Source organism: Neolamprologus multifasciatus, chromosome 4 (genome assembly GCF_963576455.1).
Source record: "Neolamprologus multifasciatus chromosome 4, fNeoMul1.2, whole genome shotgun sequence".
Taxonomy (NCBI): Eukaryota; Metazoa; Chordata; class Actinopteri; order Cichliformes; family Cichlidae; genus Neolamprologus; species Neolamprologus multifasciatus.
Window position 1 is genome coordinate 3,582,277 of NC_140442.1, and position 22,852 is coordinate 3,605,128.

At 40.8% G+C, this 22,852-nt stretch overlaps 1 long non-coding RNA gene across 1 annotated transcript; it reads right to left on the reverse strand.

Annotated features, from left to right (window-relative positions):
* Positions 1 to 5,502: 5,502 nt before the first annotated feature.
* LOC146519489 (uncharacterized) lies at positions 5,503 to 20,315 on the reverse strand. Its single transcript, XR_014873775.1, has 2 exons — positions 19,702 to 20,315; positions 5,503 to 14,858 (listed from the first exon to the last, which is right to left on the reverse strand). It is a non-coding gene; the product is annotated as an uncharacterized LOC146519489 (long non-coding RNA).
* Between the last annotated feature and the right edge of the window lie 2,537 nt (positions 20,316 to 22,852).

The following is a 22,852-nucleotide window of genomic DNA, read 5'->3' on the forward strand; positions in this document are numbered from 1 at the left end:
TTTAAGTTATTAGGCTTAGCAACACACCTATTAACGTTCGTTTGAAACCGTTATCAACATTAACAGACTGAACTGGACTTAATAACAGGAGTGCATATAATTTTAGTAAATTATTCTGGTGAGTATCAGCTGCGCTGGGTATGTAAATCGGGACATCCAGCCGCGGTGCTGATCGCCATTCGTGCCAAAAATCCAAACAAATGTCACTTGATCAAGGAGCAAATCTGCATCAGATGAGATCAGCTGACTTTGCGTGTACGTGGGCAGTGCACAGCGCATATAAGAAAGTGGTGTGCAAAAGCAGGGTAGTGACAGAATTGATGCGCATTATTGATATTTGAAGCATATGTACCTGCACATTAACACACGGGTACTGTGGAATATATTTTTTACTCACCTAAAGTGCTCGTCCACTCCCCGCAAAAAAATAGCAGCTGTGCGGAGTCTGTGGCATCAGTGCTCTCATCGCATGCGATGGAGTAAAGATCAAAAGCACAGCTTTATCAGACAGTTGCAGTTTAATGTTGGCTGACAAGTCTTCAACAACTGGATTTCTGGACATGCTGACGTTGTTGACGGGCGCATTATTTCGGTGACTTTAACGAGGCCGTGTTTTATGAGGTCTCCATCTGAAAAAGGCTTGCCATGTCTTGCGATGAGTTGGGCGACCTCATAGCTGGCTATTGGAGCCTTCTCCTGGACCTTTTGAGCACGAAAAAATTACTGTTGCTGACCCCGCAGGAGAGCTACCCTTTGCTTTAATTTCTGCTCTCGCTCAGCACCAGTGTAGGATGCATAGGCCTGATGTTTGGTTTCATAATGACGTCGTACATTATACTCTTTCATAACTGCCATAATTTCAGTGCAGATCATACAGACACACTTCCCCTTGAATTCTTTGAAGAAATATTCACTCTCCCACCGTGTCTGAAATTTTCTGCATTCACTTTCTACCTTTCGCTTCTTTGGTTCTGCCATGTTTAGTAACTAACTTGGGCTAAATTTCTTCTGTGATTGTCCTTTTTGGTGGAGCAACTGCCTCGATCGACAGTAGCTCCCCCTGGTGTTAAAACTAAGAAGTGCAATACACTCAAGCAAAAGTTGAAGTGCGGGCCATATTCGATTCTATTTATAAAATTACTTGCGGGCCAATTAAAAATGGATCGCGGGCCGCAGTTGGCCCGCGGGCCGGAGTTTGGACACCCCTGCCATAGACTAAGGTGTTAAAAAAGCAGAACTTTGCTTGGCACAAGAACTGTGTTATTTACCCTTTCATCACAACTCAAGGCCCATTTTGAAGTCTTTGGGCTTATCTGAAAAAATAATTTAGCCTGTCACAAAGTAGAGTTCATCAAAGATATAAATTTACCAAACCCAAAATATACACTGCAAAAAACATTAAGGGAACATTGTGAAAACATACATGATCTTAAGGGGGAACTAAACAGCCTAGATGACTGAAGAAAACTTACTAACTGTTAATTTGTTATTTAATTAATTATTTTCTTAGGCTACTTATGAGTTATTGCTAACCAAGCTTGATAGCATTAGCTAACAGCGTAGCACTCCACCCTCTCATCCAAATATGGCAACAGCTGGCTCTAAAAATCTAGCCTGGCAGTGGCTAAATGACGAAAGCTTCAACCTGCAGAGTCCAAAAAACCAGCGAGTAACACTGAGGTGACGACTTCTATCATTTGTATGCAGTCTGTGTTATCACGATGTGGCTTAGCTGTCCTTCAGGCCCTTTGCAAAACAAAACAAATGGCAAGAAACAGAAGATGTCCTCAGCAGGCTGATCCTTTTAGTCCTACTCAAAATAGTGAAATCTTATCAAATGAACGGGAAACTCTCTACACCAGGGGTAGGCAACTCCAGGCCTCGAGTGCCGGTGTCCTGGAGGTTTTAGATGTGTCCATGATCCATCACAGCTGATTTAAAGGGCTAAATGACTCCTCAGCATTTCTTGAAGTTCTCCAGAGGCCTGGTAATGAACTAATCATTTGATTCAGCTGTGTTAACCCAGGGTGCGATCTAACACCTGCAGGACACCGGCACTCAAGGCCTGGAGTTGCCTACCCCTGCTCTACACCTACAGTTTATAAAGTTTATTTAAATAATCAATAATGTCCTTTAGAAAGACAGATCAAGCTGACGAGTCAAAGAATGAAACTTACTGGGTTTCAATGATGAGAAATAGCTCCTGTTGGCCTCTTAGTTGCCACTGCTGGACTGTAAGCAGCTATATCAGCTGCTTTAAGTATGAATATAAGATTAAAAAGAGTGAAGCAGAATACGTTTGGTTATTCCCCCATCAGGACACCTCACATTTATCTTAAATGCCTTTGTTAGGGTCTTAACAAATAGGTTGGGAAGCTCTAGATTTTGCTTCTGTAACTACACAAAACACTCAATGTGACTGCTATATTATTTCAAATGGCCCTATTAGTGTTAGAACTCCCCATTATTTAGTTTCCCCCTGCAAAGCAAATGCTTTTATATTTATGAGTACATTGTAATTTAAAGGGAACACAATAAGGGAACTAATCTGTATTCATTTTTACACTCACACTTTACACTGTGGTATTTTTACGCCGTCATATTGGCAGTTTTTACCAAAGTATATCAATACTGCTTCCACCACTCTTTATCCACAGTTGACATCTCCATGTATCAAATAAATTAAAAAGAACGCCGAGATAAAATGTCTGCAAGCGGAGAAAATAAATAAAATAAAATAAAATGGCTCAGTAGGAACTCCACAGAGTCCCGGGCAGCATCCTGGATATTCAGTGTTGTGTACAGGATTTGTCATCATTTGTCTTCCATGCCTTACTGAGACATCCATCCCTGTCGAAACTCCAAACAATGAAGAAAACAAAACTCGTGGGCCATGATAAGCTGTCAGCCATGGTCATCTAGAGGTAGCGCTCTGTCTGAGACGACCATTGAGAGAGAATTTATCAGGCCTGTTACAAATCGAAACAAGCGTCTAGGCAGAACATTTGGGAAGCAATTAGTCATGTAACGTCAGGGAGAATTGCATCAAGGCGGCTTTATGTGCGAGACTCCCCAGGCAGCTGGAAACCTGCTGGTTGTTGCAAACAGGCCGATGGTGAACATATGAAGCTGAAGTCCAGGCTGCCTCTGCCGTGACACTGCCAAAACAATGACAGCTCGAGTTTGAACAGTAACCTCTGATTACCTCTGCGTCAGCGTTGTGTGGAAAAAGTTACCTGGAAAGTTTTATAATTTTTACAGCATCCAGGTTCAGCAGAGTGGAGCCATTTCCTGCCTCCTTTCTATGCCCTTTATGAAATTAGAGCGAGGAAAACAATTCCATCAGTAATTCCATTTCCCTCATCGCAAACTGCATATTGCTCATTAAATATTAACTGACAGGCATGCACTTCCTTGCATTTTGATTGGGATTTTTTTTTTTTTTACATATCTATATATAATTATTTATGGCTGACAGGTTAAGACAGTTGAGAGAATTTCAATAAGAGCATTTCACCTGATGCAAATTGGAAAGCTAAGAACATCTAATGAGATTTCTTTCCCTCAATATTAAAAGATTAGAATAAGTCGACCTAAAATTATTCCTTCTTGACTAAAAGATGTAGTCAGGGCTGTAGGTAGTACGAAGTCCTTCAGTTGGCATCCATTTAGTTCAGATTAGTCAAACTGATAATTAAATAAATAACATCCCGAACTCAATTATTCAAATGTAAAACATCACCCCAGTGTTTCCCAACACATTTTTCAGTTTTCTAATTTTTCCGGTTGAAAACTGAAGAGAATGACAATCTAACAGAGCTGAAACTGTTTTGTCACCCATGAATACATAAAAAGTTTGCATCTTATGTTCGCAATGACAAGTTTAATATGCAGATGCTTAGTGGGTACAATATTCACTTTCCTTGTTCAGTACGTTAGCATAATTAGCTGATTAGCATCGAATAGGATGCACAGATAAGATTGTTTTGCTTTGTACATATTTGACTTTGTGGCGTTGCATCAAACACATTTTGAGGCAACTGATTGTGGAGGAAAAGTCAGTTACTGATTTTAGTGGGTTTCTTTCCACAGCCACACATTTCTGCATAAGTGCCATGTGCCAGCAGCAGCCTGCCCTGTAGACACAAGGCAGATTGGGTTCATGGATTCGTGTTGCTGATGCCAGATTCTAACCCTACTGTCTGCGTGCAAACCTTGCTATGATTCCCTCCGGTCAGTTTTGGTTTAGCCGGTGCCCTCTGCAGTCTCATATTTCTCCTGCTTTCTCCACCACGGTTGAATGCGCTGGAAGTCTTAGTTAGCGTAGCATTTCACACAGGTGAATCCAATGAGGGAAAACAGACAAGGACGGAAGGTAAGTAAACAAAAGATGCACAGGGAAAAGGGATTTCTACAAAAACAACACCATGGCAAACACAGCCACGGTGATAATCTTTTGAGAGCAATACTTAAGAGACTTAATGCAATATATTATAATATATGAACGGTTACCAGAGGTTTGGCATTGCCAGGCTTTCTCTCTCCCTCGGCGGACAAATTATAATGCCCTTGGAGAATATTTTCATCAAAGTAATTAATAAAAATATGGCACTTACTGACAACTTTAAACTGAAAATTTGACACAACTACCTTCAGACCAGGTTATAATTAAAGAATAATGTACTATAGTAATCTTTAGCCAGGCTAATGCAGTCAAACTAAAGAAAACAGTTACCCTGGAGACCACAGCGTGACCAAAATTACCGGCTGATTGTGGGTAATTAACTTTGCTTTTGAAACAGTTGCTTTGAAGACGGGGACCACATCTGCAACCATCTACAAAGTGACTCTGCTGTGTCAAGATGGCGATAAAAGAGCAATAACACAGAGTCAGCATGCAATCAGTCTGGGATTGAACAGGGTCCGAGTTGGCAGTTACATTCGATCTGTTTGTGATGGGGATACAATGTGTTAACTGTGAAAAATCAGCAATCTGTCGCTGCTTATTGTGAATCTTCTGCAACAGGCTACAGACTAGCCAGAACCTAAGATCTGAAAGAAAAAATACAGTGAAATTCAGAAATTCCTCTGCACATAGTGACGTGTTTGCTACTGGAGGGCAATTGAAAAGGGAAATGGCGTTTTTATATAAGTTTATAAATGCAACCATGTAGAAGCCAGCTGAATCAAATCCTGTATTTTAAAGAGAAATGTGTTGGCACCTATAAATTAGACTGTTAAAGTCTAATTGTTGAATGTTGTCATTGTGCATCTTAAATTTGTAAGGTCTGAGTTCGATCTATAGCGGGGGTAGGCAACCTTTCTGATGGCGAGTGCCATTTAAAATTTCCTCAGAAGTCAGTGTGCCATATGATTACATTAGCAATAAATTTAATAACGCTCTGTATGAACACAATATACACAATAAAGAACCACTTTACAGAATTATATTTGTTTGCAGATGTTGGCAGCTATCAGCGAATAGTTATCATGCATACAGAGACACACATTCTCACACACACACACACACACTCTCACATGCATACAGATGTTTACACACACACACACACACACACACACACTCTCACATGCATACAGATGTTTACACACACACACACACTCTCACATGCATACAGATGTTTACACACACACACACACTCTCTCACATGCATACAGATGTTTACACACACACACACACACACACTCTCTCTCACATGCATACAGATGTTTACACACACACACACACTCTCTCACATGCATACAGATGTTTACACACACACACACACACACACACTCTCACATGCATACAGATGTTTACACACACACACACACACTCTCACATGCATACAGATGTTTACACACACACACACACACACTCTCACATGCATACAGATGTTTACACACACACACACACACTCTCACATGCATACAGATGTTTACACACACACACACACACACACACTCTCACATGCATACAGATGTTTACACACACACACACACACACACACTCTCACATGCATACAGATGTTTACACACACACACACACTCTCACATGCATACAGATGTTTACACACACACACACACACTCTCACATGCATACAGATGTTTACACACACACACACACTCTCACATGCATACAGATGTTTACACACACACACACACTCTCACATGCATACAGATGTTTACACACACACACACACACACACTCTCACATGCATACAGATGTTTACACACACACACACACTCTCACATGCATACAGATGTTTACACACACACACACACTCTCACATGCATACAGATGTTTACACACACACACACACTCTCACATGCATACAGATGTTTACACACACACACACACTCTCACATGCATACAGATGTTTACACACACACACACACTCTCACATGCATACAGATGTTTACACACACACACACACACTCTCACATGCATACAGATGTTTACACACACACACACACACTCTCACATGCATACAGATGTTTACACACACACACACACACACTCACATGCATACAGATGTTTACACACACACACACACACACTCACATGCATACAGATGTTTACACACACACACACGCGCACACACACACACACACACACACACACACTCTCACATGCATACAGATGTTTACACACACACACGCACACACACACACATACACACACACACAGTGCCTTGTCTTAGAACCATCTGGGGGTTTTACGGTGGGAGGTGCTTTGCTGTGATGTGTATTGTGTGAACTGTTAGGCAGCGAGCGGAGGCCGTCGTCGGGGTCAGTCTGCGGTAGGATTCAGTGCTTTCTGAGACACCGGCCGGGGCCTCCCGGTAAGTAAAAGATGTTCGTCTTGTTTTTGTTGTTAACGAGAATAAGTTTCTAAACTAGCAGTGCTGGAAACACAGACCCAACATAGACATTAGACAAATTAGCCATTGATTTTCAAAGCTGCACTGAGTGATTGCAGTCTGTCAGGTTAGATTGTCTGGAGACATGTTGACTCCCACCAGGTGACCTGTGCAGTCAACAACAAATGAAAGGATGACCAGTTGCTACTTGCAATTTGTCACTGAATGCAAAAGAATAAAATTCAGTCACCAGGCAACTGATTTTTTACTAGTTGCAAAGAGGTTGCTGTCCTATAAAGTGACTTTTTTGTGACACTGGAAACTCTGGCTTTAAGATCAACATCAAGCTATCCCATTCGTTTTGTTTATTACACCCCTTTATTGATTTATCTTCACTTAATAAGATGTAAATTCAATTTGGTTCTGCATTAAAAACTCACTAGAGTTCAAGAACAGAAGAGATTTTCTAAAGAGGGTCCCCCAGCAAAACACGGCCCTGTCTTTAAAGAAAACTTATTCCTGTGACTTGTGACAGGTTTGTGGAGTTTGATGTCTCAGCCTCCCGATTCGGCTGTTGTGCAGTCACTGACTGCAGGGCCGGCATTGCTGCCTTTTCCCCTCCGCGCTCTCCGGAGAGCAACGCTTGCTCTGATCATCGTGTAACACAAGACATGCTCACTGGCGAGATTTGATTATCAATAAGCTGGCTGAATTGAGAATGTACTTGCCATAGCTTGCTTGACAAGCTCTGACTAGCACCCGTCCACCAGGCTAGTGAATTATGAAAACCATTGATGGATGAAATATGAACATCAATCTTCCTCAGCTCCCGTCTGCTGAATAAATTACTTTTAAAGTTCACTGCCATGTTTGCTGACATGTGCTTCAGAGAATGCTCCTGCCTCCCTGCTTTCCCTCTGCACAAGTTTATCATCTGGGGAGGAAAATAATTTGAGTGGAAAGCAAAGTGAGTTAGAAGAGGAACATGGTGATATTTTGGGACTATTATCTGGACTGATGCAAGGTTTGTCCTATTGACAGTGTTGGGGAGTAACGGAATACATGTACCGCCGTTACGTATTTAAAATACAAAATATGAGTAACTGTATTCTGTTACAGTTACCGTTTAAAAAGGTGGTATTTAGAATACAGTTACTTTGTTGAAATAAATGGATTACATGGCGGTACTTCCCTGTTTCATATTGTGGCGGGTCAGGACTGTTTGGGTTTTGTTTGACAGCTACGTTCTGTTGTTCCAGGCGGCAGCGTTACGGTTGCCATGGTTACAGGGTGATGCTCTCTCTCTCCGCGTGTTTCCTGGGCGAGAGAGGCCTTTTTGTTGTTGTTGTGCTAAGCTAATAGGCAGAATGCTACAGGTATAGCTCTAAAGAATGTAGCATCATAGGCAGTGTAGTCCGTGCTGCAGGGAGAATGGACTGCCATACACGTTATGTGTCTGTGAGCGAGGGAGGGAGAAAAAGAAAAAGTACGAGCTGTCATCGAGCAGAAACGGGAGCTGGAAGCATGTAAATATAATAATAACCACTGCAGCCAAGAAGAGAGCCTGACGAGCCCAGCTGTAAGTAAGCTATTAAGACTCGACTGTACACCGTGTTCGTGTTTTCCTCCAAAAACAATAAGTTCTGTTGGAGCAGCCTTTCAACGCCTCTCTCTGTCTCTGCTAGCAAAGTTGACCCAGACAACAAAGTAAAGCTAGTTTTCAGCTACGAGCCCGACACAGAACCCACCGTATTAGCCAGAGGTCCCTTTACTACGGTTCGGAGCCGCGGACCTTCAGTAACAGTAATAAATCACAGCAATAGTACATTCATGTAGTTGTAAACAGCATGATAATATATTAAGTAATCCAAAGTATTCAGAATACGTTACTCTCATTGAGTAACGTAACGGAATACGTTACAGAATACATTTTGGGGCATGTATTCTGTAATCTGTAATGGAATACATTTTAAAAGTAACCTTCCCAACACTACCTATTGAGCACACAAGGCATGAAGGCAGTGGAAAGGCAAGTTGATTGTCCAATGATTTGTCTTATTGTATATCAATAAAATAAGCTACAGTGTGAGAAACCGTCTGCTGTTCGTTCTGACACTGTTCATGCTCTGCAGCGCTGTAATTCTCCTGCACGGCAGAGGAAATTTCTCACGTTTTACGGGTAATGAATGAGCTTGTATGTTTTTTCTCTCTCACCCAGAGTGGCCATAAATAAAATACTTCTACACAACAGAGAAAAAATGAGGGCTTAATGCTGTGTGATATTTTTTCTTGATGTTCTTTTTTAAACACGTTGATATCCTGACTCAAATTCCCTTGTTTCCAATATGGATCCCATCCCTTATTAAAAGATGTCATATTATGTGGACAAAATGTCTGGGACTGTTAATGTCTGTCTGAGCCAAAGTCCTCTGAATTCTGTGTGAACAGTCAGTCTAGACTCATGAATGTTTGATGGAATAAGCACATCTTAAAATGCAAATACATGTTCTGTCCACAGAAAGTGAGAGACTGCACAGCTAGAGACGGGAACTAGTTTGGCATTGAAACGGCGAGGTGGAGGGTGAGCGTGTGCCGGCCTTGGGTTAGACGAGTGTCTGGCATGTATATGTATTGTTTGTTTTCTCACGGTGACATTAAAACTTTATGAAGCGAGGTCAATATGAAGAATAATAAGGTTTAAAAAAATAGATGGAAGAACACAAAACTTAAAACCTAATATTAAAAATGAATTTTTGGATGGAAAAACAATGTCATAATCAAATATTTTATAAATATTGAGGAGAAAACACAAACAATCCAACATATTCGACAACACAATCCAATAAAACACTACATAAATACATCATTTTATATGATATGGTCTCAAATATCTAAAAGCACAAGTCCTCGTCTTTGGTCTGTAGATTACTGTTGATGATTATTTTGAAGATGGTTTTCATTTATGGAATATGAACGATGACAGGCCAAAACGGGACGAGTTGAATCATCACAACCCAGACTGGAAAGTGGAAATAAACCTTCTCCAAAAGCTGAATGGAATCAGGTGTTTTATGCTAAGGACATGAGAGTGTAGTGAACTACTAACAATCTGTTTCACTTCAGAATGATAAGCTGGTATCACAACATGACCCATTATAGCAAATCTAAGGAGTCTGAGCTTCTTCAGTCCACATGAGACAAATGATGAAGAATTTCAGGACTACTGCTGCTCCTATAAGAGTGGGAATCCTGAAAAAGCGCAATATGCTAATGTAAAAGCTCAAAAGAATATAACATTTAGAAATCTGTGTTCATGCATCCAAAGAGGAAAACACTGAATAAGTACAGTGCAAATGCAAGGACAGCACAAAGGAACCAACTGCTCTACAACAAATATAATGAGACTGTTTGCTAAGGACCTCCTGGATTCACCAGGCCACACCTGCACAACGCTATGTTTGAAGAAACTCTTAGCCCAACTGTGCACAGTTTAAAGCTGCTTTGCTTCCTCAGGTTCTGAACATCTTGCAAACTTTCAGGAGACAATCATTTCTAAGCAGTATCGAGGCATTTCAAATGACCCAAAACACAAAGTTAACAAACAACTGAAGGGTTGATAAAAGGTTTGCAAAAGGTTTGCATGCTGTAGCTTCACTCAGAGTTGAGTCAGGGTCAGTTAAGAAATATAAATGGACTGCGAATGTCCAGGCAGGAACAACCCCACATAGTTTCCCTCAGTCCTGTAGTGCAGCGGTCCCCAACCTTTTTTGCGCCACGGACCGGTTTATGCCCGACAATATTTTCATGGACCGGCCTTTAAGGTGTCGCGGATAAATACAACAAAATAAAACTAGTACAGGTACCAAAAAAAAGAAAATTTATTCATAACACACGTGAAAAGATCAAGGAAAACCAAGTAAACGATAAAAACGATAACAAAATAACGCTGAAAACCGATAAAAACCCTGAAAACTATACATTTCACACCTGAGCCTCAACTCTCGCGGCCCGGTACCAAACGACTCACGGACCGGTACCGGTCCAAGACCCGGGGGTTGGGGACCGCTGCTGTAGTGGAAGCTGCTACTACTAAAGAAACGCGTGGCTGTTATTAGTTTAGTCAGTCTGTGTGATTTAAGTTTGTGGCACATTTTATTAAAACTAGATTTAGTTTTGCTTCATTTGACTTTTAGATTTCTGTATAATTCATAATACAAACAGAACTAGATTAGTAAAATCAGGATTCATAGTTTGACCTTTTTTATATGCATAATAGCTGCTTTGTGAAGTGATATATGGCACTTTTCTATAAATTCTAATAATTCTTAAGTGTTTTATCATAAATAAAATACAAAATGTAAATAGATTTACATTTGTATTGTTTTGGGAAAAGAACTGTTTCTCTGATTGCACTGGGATACTATAGCAAAACAAATCTTTAGCATCGGTCCCTTTGTTGCTTGAGTCTATTAACACAACCTCATTATTGCCCAAAGGCCATTGTAATACCATGTCAGCACACAGTATGGATAATCATGTGCAGCTTTACATTTTCATTACACTGTCAAGAGCCTCTTGTGTGAATCTCTGCTGGTAAACAGTGAGCTGATCCTGAATATAAACGTACACATTAAGAATACAGACAATTCACTGACCCCCATTTGGCAAGTAGAAATCCTTGGCCAAATGATTAATGAACACATATCTGCATTGTGAACTCTGCCAAGTGGTCTCCAGATTACAAATATAGCATTAAATGCTTTCATCAGTTAATTTGATTTCATACATCCAAGTTAAATTCCCATTTAGAGGCAGCGCTTTATCCCCAGAGTATTCCTGCCACTGAATAGATGGAGGTCGCTCTGCCTTAAAGAGCCGCTCATACTGAAATGGATTCATTAGTCTGGGCCAGACTAGAGGTGCTGAAATTAGGAATTAAATGAAGTGCTCACAAAAGATGGTTCAACCACGTGGGATCATGAATGTGTTACTGCAACATGTCGTTTTAATTTTGATGAGTTTGCGAGGAAGTTTGAATGAGCTGCCGACCACAGTCGTGAGGAAAAGGTCAGAGGGTCGACCAAACGTCATGAGTTGTCCTCGTGAGGCCATAAATATTCAATTAATTAATGCAAATTATCTACAATTTGGTTTTAAAATACCGAGAGTTGGTTGTGCAGAAATGTTTAAACATTTTTGTATTTTTGTGACTTTTTTTTTCCTGTCCTTTTTTCTCGAGCAGCGACGACCATCCATCGCCACGCTGGATTATCTGTTAATTATTGAACGTCTGTTTGATAGCATACGCCACTTTAGGAGCATGTTGTCTTCAGATCTTCATTAAGAGCTCACAGATGTTGTTTTATTGATGTTTTATTTTCTCTGGAGTCATTAAAGGTGCTCAATAGTGTCAACTCCTTCCACACTGAAACTGCCAAATGTCAGCTCTACACAATAAACACAACTAGCTGCTTTTGCAAGTGAAAACCTTTATGCGAGTTTACACTCTTGTTTTTTGACCCTGCTTGCCCTTCATCTTAGGAGAGCATTAAAAATTCTGGCTGTTCTCATTTACAGAATCAACTTCAGGTTCTGTGTCCTTCACCATAAATAGAGATTCCATACGTGTGACACTTTGTAACTAGTTTTGTGTGAATCAAGTTTATTATGTATCTTTAGTCACTTCCCAAGATTCTGACAGTTGCATCGTTAACTGGAGATCAAACTTGATTTAAGGTGAAATAAATAATCGTAACAAATTTAAAAGGTATATTTTGTCTGGAAAAATCTTCTAATTAAGTACTTAAACTGAAATATTGATGCACAGCTGCTGTTTTATGGTAAATAGCCTCACACTCATAAAGCCCTTTTCTATTCTTTTTTAACACTCAAACCACTTTCTTACTATAAGCCTCATTCACTCATTCACATGCACATTTATACAAAATGCTTTTATCCTAACATTCACACACACACGCACACACACAGTCCACAAGAGTCCAGTGGAGCTCTTTCCCAAGGACACTCTGACCTTCCAAACTGCCAGCGCTCCGATTGGTAGATGACCGTCTCTACTTCACCCTAAAATGTGTCTGCATTGTCATTTCTTGCGTGCTTGCAGACATACATTTCACAGCAGCTGCTGTTTAAGTATACAAGTAGTCTGTGAGCAGCATTGTGAGTCACTGGGTGAATTTGTGGGTGAAAAAGATTCCTAACGATTAACATTTTAGTGTGTCATTACTAAAAAATACTTATTTTCGTTTTAGGCAGTTACTGATTCTTCAGCTAAATATATTGTTAAATACCCAAGAGGACGCACAAATATGCAGATGATTTGACAAAGTAATTAACAAGGGAAGAGGAAACAAGTGAGGAACTAAACGCAGCTAAAAACAATCAGGAAATCAGGGACAGCGGAAAAAGGAAGTGAAACACACAACACTGAGGAAAGCAGAACCAATCAGTGAAGTCATTGTAACCACTCAGCTGATATACTTCAGTTATAGTTTAGACAGATTCATACAGTTTGTCAGCAAAAATGTTATTATTCCAGTATGAAGTTGGTTTAATTATTCGGTAGTAGGATGGCACCGGTATCTGGCATAAACGGTAGTAACCAGACCGAAAAGCAGCGCACATTTTGGTGCCTTTTTTTCCTGAGCTGTGACACACTTTAGATTCTAGCCAATCATTTTACGTTTCCGAGGATAGTAGGCGGGTCCAGGTAGGTACGTTCTTTTAGAGCAGAGCTACAGATTAATAATGCCCAAGGCGAAGCGGTCAAAGTCTGGCTGTACTTCACAGCAAAAGATGCAAACTCAGCAGCTGCAACAAGCGCTTTAAGCACTGCTTCCAGCCAAGAGTGATACCATATATGCCCCATAGCTGCAGAAAAGGCTAACATTGTTATCTTTTTACAAAAAAAAACAGCTGAACATGAGAGGTTTTTGGACCAATTTTGTGTTCTCCATTCTTTAAGCACCGGTTTGAGCACCGTTTAAGCACCGGCACCATTTCAAAAGTACCGGTATTGGATAAAACCTAAACGATACCCATCCCTATTCGGTAGCGTAGTGCTTCTGCAGCAGTCATGGTCACCAGCATGAATGAGGAGGACACCGAGGCGATGGACACATGCAGGATCGTGACCTACTCAAAAACTGCAAAACACATGAAAATATGTCGTCAGCTGTCGTCGTGTGGGGAGTTCTTAGATGTCCACAGAGAGAAAATGTCTCTCCTCTTTGTCTCTCCACAGTCTAATGCAGATATTTTTACACTTTCATTGCTGTGGCTACATTTTTCTGTGACTGTACTATGCATATGTTTGTAATTATGTGTAGCCCCGATGCCCCCCCTTTGGACCAGACACAGACAATACAACAACACTCACACTAAAGCCTGAGAAACACCAAAAGACGAAAGATAACCAGAGATGCTACAGGAGGAAGAGAATGAAACCACAACATCTTTTATAATGGAAAACTAACCAAAACACACAGAAACCCCCAAAAACAACGAGAACCTACAATCCAAGGCTTGACTAATTAGCAAAAAGTGCCCCTGGGGAGGCATACTGAGAAACACAAACAATATAAACAGCTGCTGAATTTTCAAAAGGAACTAAGAACAGAAGCCAAACAAAAATCACTTCAGAAAACTAAAGAGCTCTAAGGTTGAGTCGCTTTGGAGGCAAAATATTCTATTATCGCCCACAGGTTGTGGATTACTTTTGGAGCCCTTTTCAGACACCCCGATGTTTAAATTCAACTTTGTTTCTAACAAACAAACCAAAAAGCATCTTTACACCAAATAATATCGTCTCCTGAGTCTGAAAGCGTAGCTTCGGGCTCCATAATGCCACCTCTCCCTCAGTGCAGAAGCAGTAAATATGGACGCTCGGGCTCTCAGTGTGATCAATATTTCCTTCAGCCCCAGATTCCACACTGATTAGGCACTTTGATGTGGACTGAAGTGCTGGAGAGAGAGGCCATCCTGGGGGAGAAAATGCAAGGGAAAAGAGGCTTCATTATTTCAGACAGCTGTCAGCGGGTCATATTCAATTAGCCGTAATACGTTTGTCAGTTTGGGAAACAAAGCAGCAGCATGGAAGAAAGGGCAGGTAGACACACAGTGGCAAATAAATAAATAAAGGCTGTTGTAATTTTGGGATCCTCTCCCAGTGACACCAAATCAGAGCAGGAAGCACAGCAGGCGACCTGAGAAACATCAGAGCTGGAGCACATTGCAAAACCAAAAAACAGAGGTGCAATCAGCTGAAGGACAGCAAATATCTCTGACACAAACAGGCCATTTCAGCTGCACTGAAACAGCTTTTTCTGGCTCTGTTTGAGACATACAGTAACTCCTCTCTTTCGCCTCGTCATCCAAACACACAGAAAAGTTTTTCCAGATATTTTTGAGCGCTGATGTGTGAAATTTCTATCGAGTTTATTGCACGTTTGTCTCCGACATCAGTGGAAAAGCACCTGACTCCTTTTGAGAGTTAATTTCACTAAATTGGATCATTTAATAATAAATAGTTCTGTGCAAAGTGAAAGTGGATGTAATGTTTGCTAATTGGCTGTGTGATTAATGGCTATTCCAGAAAGCTCATTTAGTTTGATTATTATTGAGTTTTTAAATAAGGGTTCATGTTATTTCAACAGGGTCGGGAATTTATTGAAAAGCAGCTAAACCCGGAGCAATCGAGCTATTGAAATGACATTAGCTTAATTAGCTTCTTTTCTTATATAAAATTGGCTTGTCGCTGGTTGCTGACACTTTGTTTACCCTGCCAACAGCTGTTTCAGCCTCAGCATGTGTAAACAAACACCTTTTTCTTCAGCTTTCTTAACTGCTCCCCAGAGACTCGTGTTAAATTAAATATGTGGCTGCTGTCAAAAGGAACTTGCACACTTGAAGAGGAAACTGTTAGGAAAACGTGTGACGGGGTCTGAAGCAGTGAAGACGGTTAATGAAGAGAAGACGAAGAGAAAATAATCTGCCTGCAGTATTTCTGCTGTAATTAATAAATGCTTGTTTCTAATCCACATCAAAAGAGCCTATTAGAGCTTCTGAGGCGGTGTGCTGAAGCAGCCATCATTCCTTGGACCTCGCGGAGCAATTAGCTCCCCACGATTTAGTTACTAACTCTTCAGTGTACCAGTGAAGTACAAAAAACACAGCATCAGTGCACTTTATCTTCTCTAGTGCCGTTGCAGGAGTCAGTGATGAGATAGATAAGATAAAAACAGTGTGAGAAGTGCAGTTAAAGAACTTTTGTTAACCTCAGCTTTATTAACTTTATTGCATTTTTGGTTTGAAATTACAGCAAAAAGAGCATCAGCAGACCGAGGGAGGCACAGCTGTGAGATAAAATATTCACCCCAGGTATAATTTAGCAGAACAAGGAAATAAGACTGGGTAAATTAATAATGGATTGCATTTATATACCACTATTCATTCACTCTCACATTCATACACTGGTGAAGGCAGCTACAGTAAATTGAGAAGTTAATGTCTGTGCAAGCGTTAAAAACAAAGTGAGGTTCATTAATATTACTAAAGAGGATTAATTATGACTGTGAGACATGGCGTTACGTTTTTGATCACTGACTTGTAGCATATTACTTCTTTTTCACGTACAACAATGATCACACAATAAACACATGTAAAGGCCTCAATTCTGTGAAACTGCCTCAGATTTTGTTCAGCCTTAGTTTTAGCTCCATAAACCGTATAAAACAGCGGTCCCCAACCTTTTTTGCGCCACGGACCGGTTTATGCCCGACAATATTTTCACGGACCGGCCTTTAAGGTGTCGCGGATAAATACAACAAAATAAAACTAGTACCGGTACCGAAAAAAAGAAAATTTTTTCATAACACACGTGAAAAGACCCAGGAAAACAGAGTAAACGATAAAAACAATAACAAAATAACGCTGAAAACCGATAAAAACCCTGAAAACCATACATTTCACACCTGAGCCTCAACTCTCACGGACCAGTACCAAACGACTCACGGACCAGTACCAGTCCGAGGCCCGGGGGTTGGGGACCGCTGGTATAAAAGATGGGTACAGCCACCATGACATCAGCATCGTTTAATAAAGCCTTGTTAACATTTTTGTCATCACCTTCTTGGTATTTTTGGACATGATGAGCGTGTCACGACTGATTAGTCTGGTTACTGGTGAACTGAAAGGCAGAATGATTAAGAAAAACAAGTGAGGTTTAACAGACACAAGGAATCTGTATATAAGCTTTCTGAGGGAAAGGAGACGTGAGCCTATTTCCAATGAATCCACAGAGAATTTCTACACAGACAAAAAGGGGGGATAGGTTAATTGGATAATCCAAATTGCCACTAGGTGTGAATGTGGGAGTGAATGTGAGTGCGAATGGTTGTCTGTCTCTGTGTGTTGGCCCTGCGACAGACTGGCGACCTGTCCAGGGTGTACCCCGCCTCTCGCCCTATGACAGCTGGGAAAGGCTCCAGCGCCCCCCGCGACCCTGAAAAGGATAAGCGGAAGCGAATGGATGGATGGATGGACAAAAAGGGGTTGATTTAGTGCACTTTCTTGAGTTACAGGTGGAGTTTAAAATGAGGAGGGAGTCCAGTGGTTTGTTTCCTCAGGAGGTGATGGCCATCGGAGGGTGAGCAGGCAGGTGAGGAAGAGAAGGTGAGTATTCCAGAGGAGGGCTTTGAGAGAAACGGGATCAGGTATGGAGGTAACTGACCCACTCTTACAGCCAGCTGTGAGGTGCTAGAACGAGGCACTTACTCTCGTCCAAATCAGTTAAATGGTAAAATGGTAAATGCCCTGTATTTGTATAGCGCTTTTACTACTCCCGCCTAGGGACCCCAAAGTGCTTTACACACCCAGTCATCCACCCATTCACACTCTGGTGGAGGCAGCTACAGTTGTAGCCACAGCTGCCCTGGGGCAGACTGACAGAAGCGAGGCTGCCATATCGCACCATTGGCCCTTCTGGCCAACACCAGTAGGCGGTAGGGGAAGTGTCTTGCCCAAGGACAAGACACAAGACACAGTCTCAATGACCGAGACTGTCCGAGCCGGGGCTCGAACCGGCAACCTTCCGATTACAAGGCGAACTCCCAACTCTTGAGCCACGGTCGCCCGTTGATGAGTTTTTAAACTTTCAGTTTTTTGCAAGGCTTGATTGTTTTCACTCAGAGAAAATTCCAAGTCTCAGCAAGCGAACCAAAATGTGCCACTACAAACGACGTGTGACCATTCAATCCACTTATTGGCCAGATGTGTCTGAGGAACGAGAAACAAAAGTAAACACAGGAAGAAGGTGTTCAGTCCTGGACTATAGGAGAACACTGAGAATTTACGTTCATTTCACTGATAAATGTTTTAGCTCAAACTTGCAACATACACCTGGTAGTTTGGTTGGATCGAGGCCCCAAGACCATCTCCTCCAAAGGGTCTCTGTGGTTGTTTTGGGTTGCACCCAAGTTACTACGTTCACACCTGCACAAACGAACGGCACCAAGGGGGAAGTGAACAAGAGTTCAATTTAAACAGACTAAACACTGCAGGTATGAAAACACCTTTACACAGCGAGGAAGAGATTTCACCAAAGAGCTCAGGATTTTACCAACCTTTGGAGACAGTCCTTTAGTACTGTTGCTGATGAAGCTGATGCCACGCAGGCTGAAAAGCAGAAACAATGTCTGATTGGCTATCGTGGACTTGTAGAGCGTTAAAACCACAACAAACCAGACAGAGCTGAGGGGGATCTGATTGTGTGGACACCTCATTCTTATTGGCTGGCAACTTATCAGTAAAAAGTGAAGATACAATGGAATTGGTAACTCTAATAGTGATGATAATTGACAACAAGAACTCGTGGTTTAATTTAATATTAGCTGAAATAGAAAAGAATAGAGAAGTCTTTGTACAATTGTGGGTGCTCCACACCAACTGTGCATGGTATAAAAACATAAATAGTAGGACAGCAAGAATAAATAACAGAGATGAGATGTATATACAAAACAGGAGGAAGGCACAGATTAAAGAACAGGTTGTAAAGTGCTTAAAAGTAGTGCAATGGACTTGGTTTGACTACTAGCAATCAGAAACCTTCTTACAGAGTCTGAACAGAAATGAAGCAGGCTGTTTCCCATGTAGTTGAACTTTTTGGAAACAGAGAAGATGCTTCCTACTGGAAGGTTGAAGGCTGACCCCCTTTTACTACCAACCCTAACTGACCATTAGAGGAACTGCACAGTCCCGGCAGATTAGGTGATCTTACACAACATGTGCTCTCTGCTGCTTTAGCACAACCACAATTGCTGCATGTAGCCCTCATTTACTCAATACCATTAAATAAATGGGCTTTGGGTTCTTTTTCTAGTACGATATTTCTTGTACGATATTTTCAAATTCGACTTCTCTTTTGTTTCTGGGATCAATGAAGCTTATTCCTTAGGAGTAGCACTACACGGGAAAATGAACACTAGTGTCTATAGTGCAGTAAATCATGTCATACACCATGCAAAGTAGAGCATTGCAACCCTCCTTTAATTTACCAAACAATGAAAACAAGAAAATAACAAAATGGCAGATTTCAGTATTCAGGCAAACCAAAAAACACACAGCAATTTACCCACTGTACACAGAATCTCCACATATACAGTATAAACCACCAGTGATAAAACAATTATAGTCCCAAACTAAACCTAAAGCCGGCAGAGGTAAACCCTACGTTGCAGGCCTGTATTGCTCCAGTATAAATCCAAAACATCTCCCAACCGGAAGTTCTTCACTCAATGAGCAAAATATAAATAAATAAACTCAGTACCTTGTGAAACGTGCACTTCCCACCAGATTAATCCAGGCAACAAGTTGTCTTCAGCTCCTTCAGAAACACTCCGCTCTGAATGCAGTAGCACAAAGACGGGGAAGGTCCGTGATCTCCACAAGCTACCTGTTTTAGCTTCCCACGTTGCCAGAGGTACTCTGAGTGACGCGGGCACTCAGAGTGACTATCTGGGGTGTGTCCGTCGTTATCCAGTTCGGTAACGATCCTCTGCAGCTTGTTACGTTCCACAACTTTAGCGAAACGGCAGTCTACAGTAGTCCTTATTAGCTAACGGCTGGGTTAGCCTCACTTTAACTTAATGCGTGCACGGCGCAGTAAACAAAACACACAGTCCAGCAGCTTCACGCCGAAACTTTACGTGTCATGACACTAACTTACCGACACTGTGACTTATCTTTCCGAAAAGTCAAAACACACTTACTACTAGTACATAAAAACAAGCTAACTTCTCCGGATGCTCCGTGTAACTCACGCGCCACCGCTCTCTCTCCTCGCGCTCTCTTTTTTCTCTTTTTCCTTCCCCACCCTGTGTTACCTTCACAGACCATATCCCCGTAGGAAATTACAGTTCTCATAAACAATTCACAATAAAACAAAGATAACTTATTTTAAACAATGCAAACGTGTTTTTAATCATTTTACATGAACTATTATCTTTTTAATATACAAGAAAATTTAAATAAATGAACTCTTTGATATTTATATTCTCAGACTTCACTTATCTTTTACTATTTATGCATCTATTTAACCCGGGTTACATGCAGATCTACAAACCGCTTTGCAACCCTCTTCCATTCCAACCCCTTCTATCACGCTGTATCTGACATCACTGTCAGCCATTGCTGATGCCCGCTATGCTGCTCTATGGGTGGTATCTCCATGGTGGTTCCAGAACAGAGCCAAACTACTGAACTCAAGTTACTTCTTTTTATTAGAGCAGTCCAAACTGAAACGTAACACAATCATTTCACGACAGACAGCATGATTCATCAAAACCAATTCCCCAGAACGATTTACTGTATGTTAACTAGACTTGTAGTCAAGACCGCCTAATCCGAGACCAAGACAAGACCAAGACCAGAGGGTATCGAGACCAAGACAAGACCAAGACCAGAGGGTATCGAGACCAAGACAAGACCAAGACCAAGACCGAGACCAAGACAAGACCAAGACCAAGACCAAGACCGAGACGAGACGAGACCAAGACCAAGACCAAGACCGAGACAAAAAAAGTCTTTAAACTGCAGCCAGATGCTGCTTCGTTTACGGGTCTCGGGCATATTTATGTGTTTTTGCTTTCGCACAGCCCTCCTCACCGCTGTCTACTGTCTCACTCACTCACTGAAAGGACTGACGCATGCTCCACTTGACTGTTGCGTCTCTCACCCTCTCTGTTTTTCACATAATGATATTATCCTATATCCTCGCATGTGATTGGCCACAATATGGAGGGATTGGAGCGTAGCTGAGCCACTGTGTGAGAGCTGAGCAGCCAAAGGAAATTAAGTGGGGGTAGAAATGACTGAAAGATTATTAGGCTCTGTTTTGAGCTTTGTTCAAAAAAGAATGACTTCATATGTATATATACAGTATATATATATATATATAGTTTTTTAATTAAGCAGCAAGGCAGAACAAAGTCGGGCCTGTATCAAGACACAGGGACTAAACCCCAATTCAACCAGACCCAGAACTGATCCAGAATTAAAACAGGACTACAACAGTAACCAAGACAGAACCAGAATCAGAACTAGATGATAGCAGCACTAAAAATCATCTTAGACCTGCACTACACTTATTTTTTAATTCTACCAAAGTACACTATTTAGATTCTGAAAAGTTTATATAATTATTCAGCCTTGTTGAGCAAACAAGCCTGCATAACTTAATAAATATAGAATTTTAAAAGTAACAAACGCTATCTAAAAAGATACAATAGGTACGAGATACATGTTCTGATGAGTTTTTGGCAAACAACCATTTGACTAACTTGTGTGTCTCACCTGCTCTTGTTCCATCTCTGTTCTGTCGTCATTTTCGTCGTCTCTCTCCCTCTCTGTTCCTCTCTCTCCCTCGTTGTGCTGACAATCAAGCCAAACACAAATATACAGTGGAAACCAGATATTTACATACTCTTCAGATAAAAACACAAACACTTTTTAATTGTAACATCAAATCAGACTAAATGTTTCTTTTTTTAGATTGATAAATATAAAAAACATATTTGTTAACTTTAAGAGTAAAGAGAGAAACTGTCTGTATTTCTTAATTGTAAATGGCACCAAATTGTATTCAAAATTGAGCCACACTTATGGAGCTCCACAATTCTTTTCCAGAATTCTTTTCCAGGTGTTTTGGTTGACAGCTCTTGATTTTTCAAAGAAACTTTCCCATTTCAAAGAAACAGGCTCTGTGTTTTGCCTTATATGCATCCACAGCTGTGCCACCAATTTACCCACATGGACTCTACTAACCAATCAGAAGCTTCTTAAGCTCAGAATGGAATCATCTGGAGTTTTCTTAACCTCTTAAGCCCCAAGCCTAACAGATCTCCTGCCTTTTGCCCCCGTATCAGGGGGCGTTGGGGCTTAAGAGGTTAATTAATCTTAATTAACAATAAACTTAGTGTATATGTACTCCTACATTTGATGAAAGTGATTAAAATAGACAGCTCCCTCTTTTTATTCTGACATTTAACTAATTCAAAAGACATTACAACATTTATTTATCTAAAACAAAAGTTTACTCTAAATTGATGTTTAACAGTAAAAAAAGGTTTTATGTTTTCTCCCTAAAGTGTATGTAAATATCTGGTTTCAACTGTGAATATACTGCTGTGTATTGAAATTCCTCTTGTTTTGCATAGATATACTGAACATACAACAACAACATACAAAGCATAATATATAAAATAACATCTACCTGAGTTTTTTCTTTGAAAGAAGCTCCTTATGTCCATTGTTGTGTTCATCAGTACACAACTGAAACCGATTTAGAGAGTTTGTTTAGCCGTGGAGGGTAACAACTGAAAATATGAGATGTAAGCTAAGACTCTCTAAACAAAATCAGCATTGTCGTTCGGCTTTTTATTTATCCATTTGTTGATTCACTTGAAGAGTAAGTAACGCAA